At 40.4% G+C, this 8,133-nt stretch overlaps 1 long non-coding RNA gene across 1 annotated transcript; it reads left to right on the top strand.

The window, feature by feature from the left end:
• The first annotated feature begins 6,465 nt into the window (after positions 1-6,465).
• On the top strand, positions 6,466-7,145 carry LOC139781378 (uncharacterized). Its single transcript, XR_011720517.1, has 2 exons — positions 6,466-6,680; positions 6,755-7,145. It is a non-coding gene; the product is annotated as an uncharacterized lncRNA (long non-coding RNA).
• Positions 7,146-8,133: the final 988 nt, after the last annotated feature.

Genomic DNA, 8,133 nt, shown 5'->3' on the forward strand with positions numbered 1-8,133 from the left:
TGGTTGGGAAACTGAGACGGGTCCTAAGGAGCGAATGGGGATTGCGAAAGAAAGCTTGGCGAGTGATATACAAGGGACTGTTTGCTGCGTGTGTTATGTATGGTGCGAGCGTGTGGTACGAAGCCATGAGGTATGGGTACGCGCGTGACGCGATTAACAGGTGCCAAAGAGTGGCGATGGGCGCCTGTTTGAATGTATGTAGAACGGTCTCTACGGAGGCCATGCAGGTAATAATGGGTGGTCTTCCGTGGGACCTGGAATGCGTCAGAAGAGGTGTGAGTGCGAGAATGAAGAATGGTTGGAGATTGAGTGAGAGTGATATTGTGAGCGAAGAGGAAGTGAGTGCAAGAGATATGGTTGAAAGTATGGAACTGGTGAGTGATAGGCTGTATGAAAGATGGCAGAGTAGATGGGATAATAGCGCGAATGGACGAGTGACGTATGGCTTCGTACAGAATGTGAGGTTTGCCGAGAACTGTTTGGGATTTGAGCCGAGCTTATGGCTCGGCTATATCCTGACGGGGCACGGTAGTTTGAATGAGTTCTTGTATAAAAGGAGATTGTCTGAGACCGAAAGATGTGCGTGTGGTGCTGAGTGCGAGGACTGGAAGCATGTGATGATTGAATGCGAAATGTATGAGGACATTAGGACCTTGGACGAATGGGGAGTCAGGGTGAGTGAAGATGGTAGAGTGGATGTGAGAGAAGTACTAGAGCGAAAGGAAAGATACGAGAGTCTGAGCAGGTTTGCGGCATGTGTGTTTCAGAGAAGAATGAATGCGAATGCGTGAGGTGGGTGAGTGCGGCCTACCAGTGCCGGGTCTGCAGGAGGCCCAACTGGGAGCAGCTTCGGCTGCGAAGATCCGACCAGTGATCCAGACTGGTACCACGGGGACCGGTGGCCCAGGGAGCTTGCTCCCGCCGGTCGCGGGTAGGACCATCGTGGTGGCAGTGGTTCACAGCCAAATGCTGGCTAGGATACCCGAGTCTTGTACTTGGGTGTCCGACGGGTGAGCTGCGTCCCAACAGCTCGGGTGCCAGCCTGCTTAGCTGGTAGAGCGGGGATAGTCGCTCGCCCCGACCAGTGGGGCTGCGGGATCCTGTAATCCCGCGGCATACTGGCAGTATCGACCTCGGTCGGTACGCGCTGATTGGGCGTATCCCAATCCCGCGCCCATGGGGGCCGTGTGGATAAGGCTCAACGAGCAGGTGCCGCACGTTAAACTCGCGACATTTATGTCCCTATCTACTATCTAGCGATATCGAAGGATCAAAAAGCGACGTCGCTATGAACGCTTGGCCGCCACAAGCCAGTTATCCCTGTGGTAACTTTTCTGACACCTCTTGCTGAAAACTCTTCAAGCCAAAAGGATCGATAGGCCGTGCTTTCGCAGTCTCTATGCGTACTGAACATCGAGATCAAGCCAGCTTTTGCCCTTTTGCTCTACGCGAGGTTTCTGTCCTCGCTGAGCTGGCCTTAGGAGCACTGGGCCTTAGGAGCATTACAACAAAACTTAACGAGCTCATCAAATCATGGCACACCAATGGCATTGTCGATGACTGTACTTATAAGTTTCTTAACTGCACTAATGGTAATCTCCCGAGATGCTACGGTCTACCTAAAATACATAAACACGGTTTTCCCTTGCGAATCATTGTCTCCGCTGTAGGTAGTCCACTTTACAATGTAGCTCGTTTCATCCATGACATACTTCATAAATCCATACCGAAACCTAAGTCACATATTAAAGATAGTTGGACCTTTGTGACTGAGATTAACAATTTCAAAATTAACCCGGACGAATTGATGGTCTCTCTTGACGTCACTGCATTATTCACTAATATACCGAAAGATTTAGCCATGCAAGGTATAAAGAATAGATGGAAATATATTTCCCGTAAGACGGATTTCAATTTAGAACAATTTTTATACGCGATTGACCTCATTTTATCTTCAACAAGTTTTCAGTTTGACGGACAATTTTATGAACAGGTGTTCGGTAGCCCTATGGGGTCCCCTCTCTCCCCTATCCTTGCGGACATTGTCATGGATGATCTTGAGACTTTCTGCTTGAAGCAATTAGGTTTCACGATCCGATTTTTTTGTCGTTATGTTGACGATGTCTTCGCGATAATTCCGAAGTCTAATATTGATGAAATTTTAACGATTTTCAATAATTATCACACTCGGTTGAAATTTACCTACGAAACTGAGGAAAATAACTCAATCAATTTCTTGAATACGACTGTCATCAGGGAGAATGATACCTTAATTACTAACTGGTACACGAAACCTACCTTTTCCGGTCGATACGTTAATTATTTTTCTAGTCACCCGAAAAAATATAAACTGAACAATATAATAAGCTTGGTCGACCACGCGATCTTACTTTCCGACAAACGGTTCCACGATAATAACATTGATAAAATCAAAGAGATACTTTTGAACAATTGCTATCCCCCGCATACAGTTGACAGATGTATTAAAGATAGACTAAAACTACTCAGTAACCGTGATAACACATCTAACACGAATGATATTGTACGACGTATACCGGAAAATTGTATAACTGTTCCCTACATTAAGGGTCTCAGCGAGAGACTTTTGCGTATTTTCAATGATCACGGTCTTCACGTTCTTTATACAGTTCCTAAGTCCCTCGATTGCGTCATAAGGAGGGGGAAAGATAGACTAGATTGTTTCAAGCAGACTAACTTAATTTATAAAATCAATTGCGGAAATTGCGATGCCACGTACATTGGCCAAACCAAAAGACATCTCGAAACACGCATTAAAGAGCATAGGGCAGATATCAAGAAACATGTCAGCAACCATTCCGTCGTTAGTAAACATCGTACCTCTCTTGATCACGAATTCGAATGGCATAAAACTGAGATATTACATAGCGAAAAACAAGTTAGAAAACGCGAGATCGCAGAAATGTTTTTCATAAAACAAAATAACAATACAATCAACCTACAGAAAGACACGGATAATTTGACCGGGGCATACGATATAATAATAAAGAACATTTAACGTCGATCGCGATCAGTGTGCCTTTGTCAACCGTGGGCTGCTGACATGCTTTTCCCACACATACTACGTCCTTTACATATGACGCGCAAACTTGTAAGTTATTTAAAATTGTTAATTTATATTTTATTTCTTTTTATTTATTTTTTTCTTTTTTTTTATATATAATTTTAGTTCTTGACTTTTGGATTGTTGGCACAATGCCAGGACTGAATTGTTTGTAAGAGATAGAACACTTGATAAGGACCGAAAGTGACGGTCGAAACGTCGTGAGATAATAAAATTCATATATTGCCAGTCAGAGTCGATTATTACTACTTCTTTTTATTTTATTCACTGGCGAAGAAAAGGTTTCTTTATTGAGGATTATTTTAAATAATTGTTTCTTATTTCGTTTTGATTTAACAAAAACAAGAATATATATTTGCTTAATGCACACGAATACAATTATTATGCGTAAACGATCGAATTTCAAACTGGTCACGGGCGTTACCCGGGTACAATCTCGAACTTGGGTAATAGTCGTTAATATCGTGTTATATTATTCGTAAAACGAACGCTGCGTCAAGACTTTATAATGGTAATCGCGTTTCACGATACTAGTCTTTTCATAAACGTATATACGATCTCGAATAAACGATATGATTATTGCGCAATCTAGAATAATCTAAGACCGCACTCGACAATAAGTCCGCACTCTACCGAAGCTTGTCGAGGAAAGACCACGATGCACGTCTGCACGCTACGATGGTCACTCGAGGAAAGACCACGATCCCCCCTCGAAGCATCCCTACTTCGGACTCAGGCATGCGCGATTGGCGCCTGGATGAACACGCCTCGCACATCTGGCGTATCGCTCTCTCTTTCTATCATATAGTTGTCTCTCTCACTCTTGGGTAACCAAAACATTCCTTTCGATGTAAACAACATTCTCGCGATCAAAACATGCTGAACAGGAAATTTCCTGAATACGAAAATAATATTATGAAAACTATTGAATCTAAAATGGAAATTATTTAACAAATTGAGATATGCAACTATATGATCCAAATTCCACTATCTATGCATAATTTAATAAAGATATGAAAAATAAAAATATTCCTGTGACGCACGATCCTTTCCCCGAATTACAATAATCACGCACCCTAATCATAAATATTTCAATTACGTTAATGCAAATACGTTATGCTATCAAAAGTTTATGATTTACAATCATTTCAATTACTTCCCTGCTCATTACATAGTTTATAACGCATTGCAATCAATCTCAAGATTCTACTTTACATTTCTAACTAATCTTTCTCTTTTATTTTCAGGTACGCTGCTTTGACGCTGGATGATCACAGGAATCATCAGGTAAGTATCAAATAATAATTACCACACATGAAAATTAAATAATTAACGTTAACGTAAAATTTTCCCTATTTCAGGAATCTCGGTAGAACATCTCTAAAATGCCTCTACAGCTTTCAAAATAATACCAAATAACTTCTGCGGTTGTCTAATTAACAGATATATCGATTGTATTATTCTCGCACTTACGGTACGGAATTCGATTAACTGACCGACAACAATAAATTTCTTAAAACGTGAACTTTTCGCATTTTTCACTTTAGAATCTTAAATGTAATGTTAATCCACACACGAATATAATGATAAACATTAATAATTATAAACAATAATGTATAATGTTCGCTTGAAATAAATAACAAGACAAAAGGGCTTGCGAACTAGCAGGTTGTTAATGCTGACATGTATTTAAAATCATAACAATGACTTGACAATAACAAACGTTTCGGCCATAACTGTGGCCTTCTTCAGTGTAGTCGTTAAATTAAAACAATATACCCCCTTATACAATAAAGAATCATTCGCTTACAAATTAGATGGCCTGCTACATTACATCGATTAAAACGCACTCGCTTACATACGCTCACACCCTACGCACATCGCCTCGGTCAGATCGCAGCTCGTAGACATATCGCGTCTGGTAATACTTCGAGCCTTCGTAAAGTCAGTTTGCCGCTCGCAGATATATCGCGTCTGGTAATCCTTCGAGCCTTCGCAGAATCATAATGAGAAGGAATCCGTCCCTACCCCGTCTTCACAATACGATAAGAATGGATGCCCTTATGCATTAACAGCCCTTTGTATATGCTTGCTTGCTGTTTACATGAAATTCTGTCGAAAAGCGTTTCGGGATCTCCTAGCCATATTAATAATAGCTACCATTTAGTTAATAAATTAAATGGTATGCCGTTCGACTCTAATCGTACTCTGATATCATTGGATGTCGTTTCACTTTTTACCAATGTTCCAACAGACTTGGTGGTAGACAGTGTAACAAATAGGTGGGATGAGATTTCGAAACTCACAGACATTCCGTTTGACGAATTCACTATTGCAATCCGATTGGTTCTCAACTCGACATACTTCTCATTTAACAATAAATATTATAAGCAAATTTTTGGCAGCCCCATGGGGTCTCCACTATCACCAATAGCGGCAGATATGGTTATGTGTGATCTGGAGCGGGTTGCAATATCACGGCTTAATTATGTTCCACAGTTTTATATCCGGTATGTCGATGACATTGCAATGGATGCTCCTGGTAATGAGATTGAGAATACATTGGAGACGTTCAATTCGTTACATGATCGGTTGCAATTTACTTGTGAAATCGGACGCGAGGGCAAACTCAATTTTTTGGATGTTACCATTATAATAGAGGATGAGAGAATTATTTTCGACCATTTCCATAAACCAACCTACTCAGGCAGATATTTGAATTTTAATTCCAACCATCCTCTTTGTCACAAAAGAGGCGTAATATACGGGCTCATTGATAAGATCATCTCTCTTTCCCACCCGCAGTTTCACAAGGAAAATTTAAAAAACACAATTAACACATTACTTAAGAATGGATATCCGCTTGGTTTCATTTTTTCGACGATCAGAAGAAGAATTAAATTCCTAGCTCATAACACACAACCTAGCAGCCAATCTGCTAAGATTTCTAATTTTACTATTCCGTATATTAAAACTATTTCAGATGGCTTTACGACGTTAGCCAAAAATATTAATTTTCGCCCCGCCTTTACGATTCCGTTTAAGTTGAACAGGTTCATCACAACGGGCAAGGATAAATTAGACATATCAGCACACTGCGGAATAGTTTACAAGATAAGTTGTGTGGATTGTGATGCTACTTATGTGGGGCAATCTAAAAGACAGCTCAAAACCAGAATTAAAGAGCATAAATCCGATATCTTGAAGAGAAGCGGATCTCCATCAGTTATTACCGAACATCGTTTAAAAACGGATCATAGATTAGATTGGGAAGGAGTGAGGATCTTAGACAGTGAGCCGGTGTATAATAAACGTCTCATTTCTGAAATGTTACATATAAAAAAACAGAGCGACGGTCTCAACAAACAGAGTGACACGGAGTTATTGCCAGAAGCCTATCTCCCGATCCTCAACACTCTCCCACCTTCCTGATTCCCACGTGGGTCTCTTCTCCTTCCTCTCCCGTACTCTATCCCCTCCATAATTTCCCTCTGGATAGATCGCTGACTCTCGCATTTGACACCTGACCGACCACTGACGAACATGTGTCGTTCGAGAAGCGTTTCCGCGAGCGAAGGTAGCTAGTGCAGGTTGAGTTGTATGAGTTTACTGTTTCTTTTTAATTTAACACGAAATAAATTTCTGCATAAGGGCATCCATTCTTATCGTATTGTGAAGACGGGGTAGGGACGGATTCCTTCTCATTATGATTCTGCGAAGGCTCGAAGGATTACCAGACGCGATATATCTGCGAGCGGCAAACTGACTTTACGAAGGCTCGAAGTATTACCAGACGCGATATGTCTACGAGCTGCGATCTGACCGAGGCGATGTGCGTAGGGTGTGAGCGTATGTAAGCGAGTGCGTTTTAATCGATGTAATGTAGCAGGCCATCTAATTTGTAAGCGAATGATTCTTTATTGTATAAGGGGGTATATTGTTTTAATTTAACGACTACACTGAAGAAGGCCACAGTTATGGCCGAAACGTTTGTTATTGTCAAGTCATTGTTATGATTTTAAATACATGTCAGCATTAACAACCTGCTAGTTCGCAAGCCCTTTTGTCTTGTTATTAATAATTATGCTTAATTAAAAAACTCATTAATAAAAGTCGCATCTTTAAATAATGGAAAATTTAAATAAAAAAGTATATGGGCTCGTTTAGTTTTCCCTCCTGAACACAAATATAACATTTATTTAACGCTCTGACGCGTATTTCAAGTTTCGACTTGAAATTGTGAAAATCTATAATAATGGAATAAATCGCTTAAAAACTATATGGATAGCTTCGTATGATCAAAAGAAATAAAACAAGCCTCTTTGCAACTTGATCGGAACATTATTGACAAAGTTGAAATTTTCAAGTATTGAAAGTGAAAGTTGTTAAATATTCATAAATCGTTAATTATAATCATTGGCGAGGAGTTGATTGCCAATTTGAAAACTGGAAACTCATAAATACTGTACGCTGTGGGTTTAAGACGCAGTTTGTCTTTAAATGCAATGTATGCAATTATACAGCAAACTGTTGGTCACATCCTACAGATAGTATGGACGTCAACACGGCTATCACAGCTGGAACCATCAGTACTGGGATTGGTTATTCCCAAATGGAAGAAATGTTTGCAGCTGCAAATATACCGTGTATGTCCGAGAAAAAATATATCGCACATTGAGACAAAGTACTCGAGGGATTTGAAAAAGTAGCCTTAAAAAATATGAAAATGGCAGGCGTAGAAGAAAAAAAATTCGCTATAGAAAAAAAAATGAAATTATTAACGGTTTTCCGTACATAACCATTGTAGCGGATGGCAGTTGGGCGAAGAGGTCGTATGGCACTGCCTACGATTCACTTTCCGGTGTTGGAGCTATTGTTGGTTATCATACTAGGAAAATCCTCTTCGTTGGCATTCGCAACAAATTTTGCACGACATGTCATATGGCGGAACGAAAAGGTCTCGTGGCAAAATCTCATACATGCTACAAAAATTTTGACCGTAAAGTTAGCTCTACACGCATGGAAAGTGA

Source organism: Temnothorax nylanderi, unplaced genomic scaffold (assembly GCF_030848795.1).
Source record: "Temnothorax nylanderi isolate EJ_2023f unplaced genomic scaffold, tnyl_v1.0 TNYL_tig0332_pilon, whole genome shotgun sequence".
Lineage (NCBI taxonomy): Eukaryota > Metazoa > Arthropoda > Insecta > Hymenoptera > Formicidae > Temnothorax > Temnothorax nylanderi.